This window comes from Alligator sinensis, unplaced genomic scaffold (genome assembly GCF_000455745.1).
Source record: "Alligator sinensis unplaced genomic scaffold, ASM45574v1 scaffold1189_1, whole genome shotgun sequence".
NCBI lineage: Eukaryota > Metazoa > Chordata > Crocodylia > Alligatoridae > Alligator > Alligator sinensis.
The window spans coordinates 4,190-7,282 of NW_005843866.1; positions in this window are offsets into that span (position 1 = coordinate 4,190).

Here is a 3,093-nt window from a genome sequence, read left to right on the forward strand (position 1 = left end):
AAGTAAAAACAGTGAGCGTTATATAAGGATACCGATTCCTATCATCTGTCTCCCAGATACTACTCTTGTTAATACAATTAGTATTATAAGCAACTTTAAAAAGGTTTTCAGAAAATGCATTCTTACTGTCCAAGACAACACGTGATATACCATGTGAAATCAACTAGTGATGCTGTATATTCAATCTAAATTGCTTCATCAAATCTTAAGATACACCTTTCACATATTAATTTATCCTCTTGCAGGGTTTTTCTGTCATTCATGTTACAATAAATATTCTGTGGTTTGCGTGAGTTAATTCAGCTACTGTACTTTGAACAGCTTATCTACAAGTTATTTATGCTCCAGAACTACCTCTTGTATAGCAAATAAAACCATGACAAATAACCTACACCAAAACAGCAATACAATCAGAACCATTCCTAACTTCTCTTCCCAAGCCCTCCAGCTCCTTGCAAAAGAGTGGGGGCAGGGGGTGGAGGGGCGGGAGGGGGAGGGGATCACCTGCAATAGGCTTCTTAAACCACAGAACTGAACGCTTTCAGTGGATCAAAAATAATTTTCCCTGTCTGTGGTATAAGTAAATCTCTATAACCATTTTCCACAGTGGTAACACAACCTGTAGAAGTACTTGAAGTGGACTTGATGGCCCTAACAACTTTGAAACCTATGAAACCTATGAATCAAGTCTACAGCTGCTGTGCTCCACTTATCCAAAACGTCACCTGAACATTATACGCCAACATTTTAGAGAAAAGCAAGAACTTGAAAATAAGGATATTTTTCATATAAGCCTATGAAGAACACTGTGGGTGTGTCTACACATGAATTTGATCTGGAATCAGTTTACTTGTGAGTAAATTACTTGCAAGTAAATGCTCCCAGGCAGGTGCCTACACATGAAAGGAAGTGGAAGCAGATTTGCTGATAATGGCAAACTGGTCCCACCTCCTGGAGTCCTCCAATAGGGCCCTGTGCCATCAGGGGAAGCTCTATGCTCCTCCTGGATGCTAGTCCAGGCACTAGCAGGGAGCACCAGGCCAGGACAGCTCTCCTGGCCAGGTCTGGGACATTATACCCTACCCCCAGGGCTGCCTGCAGCCAGGGCAGGGACACGGACAAGCAGTGATCTCCTGCCCTGGCTCCCCAAACAGGGGCAGGGGACTTGGAAAAAGCTGCAGGGGAGGGACAGGTTCCAACCCCCTGTCCTGATATGCTAGTGGGGCAGCTAGCTTGCTGCTAGTTGCCCCACCAGAAGATTGAGGCAGAGGGCTGGGACCTACCCCACCCCTGCAGCATTTTTCAAGCCCCATGCCTCGATCTCCCAATCAGGGCATGGGGCTGGGACCTGCCCCTGACCAGGACAGTTCCCAGCCCCCACACCCCACATGGGGTGGAAGCTGGAGATCCTGTTCCCCACTCAGCTCTGCAGCATGGCGCTGGGTGGGGAACAAGCTGGGAAGCTTATCTCCTTTATCTCCCTTATCTCCCAGCGCCAGCTCTGTGACCATGGGGCTGGTCGCTGGTGCTGGGAGACCCTTATCTCCCAGTCTGAGCTCTGTGATCTCAGGGCTTGGGCTGTGAGATAAGGATCTCCCAGCATTGGCCGTGTGATCGCAGAGCTGGCACAGTGAGATAAGGATCACCCAGACACCTGCTTCTCAATTGCAATGGTGGAGTGAGGGCTGGGAGATAAGGATCTCTCAGCCCTCAGGGAGTGAGTAGCAAATTCACTTCAATTAGTTTTACTTTCGATTTGCAAGTAGTGAATTTACGTTCAATTAGTAACTGCGCAGTAGGGGTCATGTAGACAACTGACCAGGAGCAATTCTGCTCCCTGTCAGCCCTCCACCAGGGGATGGGAAATTGCTCCCTGACAATCTCAGGGATTTGCTCCTGGTCACAAGCACTACTGCACTACTGCACAGCTACTAATCAAAAGTAAATTTGCTACTTGGATTTGCAGTTAGCAAATTTACTCATGATTAGCCAGGTTTACTGCATAGTAAGCATGTGTAGATGCATATGCTTACTTTGTAGTATACTATGCTACTACGCAATTAAGTGTCTCATGTAGATGTACCCTGTCCTGAGGATTTCCCACTGAATGTAACGAGAGGTTTTTGATTGCCACATGACAATTCCCACTCATTCTCCAAAAAAAGGACCTTTGACAAAAATATAGTAAGGAAAACTTTGAAAAAACAATTCACAAATAATCACATTCTGTTCTCCTATGCAAACATTTTATTAGCTCAAAGGGAAAAAAAACCTTCTCTTACCAAGACACTGAGGCTCTGGAGTCCATCCATTTTTGCTACACGTTGTGTAACCACTTGTGCTTTTATGTATAGTTTGGTATCCATCTGCACATTCATAAGTCAAACCATCTCCAGGTGAAAATACTTTTTTACTTGTTTTGAGAAGAATATTCTCTAAATTTGGTCTTGTACATGTCTCTGTAGAATTAGACAAGTTTAATTATTTTTACAGACTCTGAATTGTCCTTTTCATATGTACTTCTCTGCACATAAGCCTCATTAATTATACAACAGAAATTTAAACAAATGAAAACTGTTATGCTGCCAAACCACAGAGAATTCTGCACATGAAATCTCAAGAATTGAGAAGGACAAGTTCATAGATTTAGAAACAAGGGCTCTTCCCCTCCACCAGCACCTAGCAGCAGCTGAGTGCACAGCCCCAGCCTCAGCCCCGACCCCAGCCTGCTGCATGCCTGCTCCAGACCCACCCTGACCAGTGTGGACCAGCTGGAAACCATGTGCACAGCTCAACCCCGGGCTGTCCCACGCCTGCTCCACGGTACCCACGTACACTAAGCAGCATCAGCAGTAGGGCAGGATCTCTTGCTAGGTGCAAGGTAAAAGTGACTGCTTCCCCATCACTGCTGCTGGGCCCTTTTTGCTGCAGCTGCCCACAACCTGCCACCAGGACGTCCTGTGGCTCCTGGCTGCTGCTGTTGTTACTGCTGCCTCCAGGCCTCCCAGAGGCACAGTGTTGGCAGCGAAGATGAGCCAAAGAGCAGCCTGGGTGCAGGCTCTGGGCAGCGGCAGCAAGAAAGGCCCGGCAGGC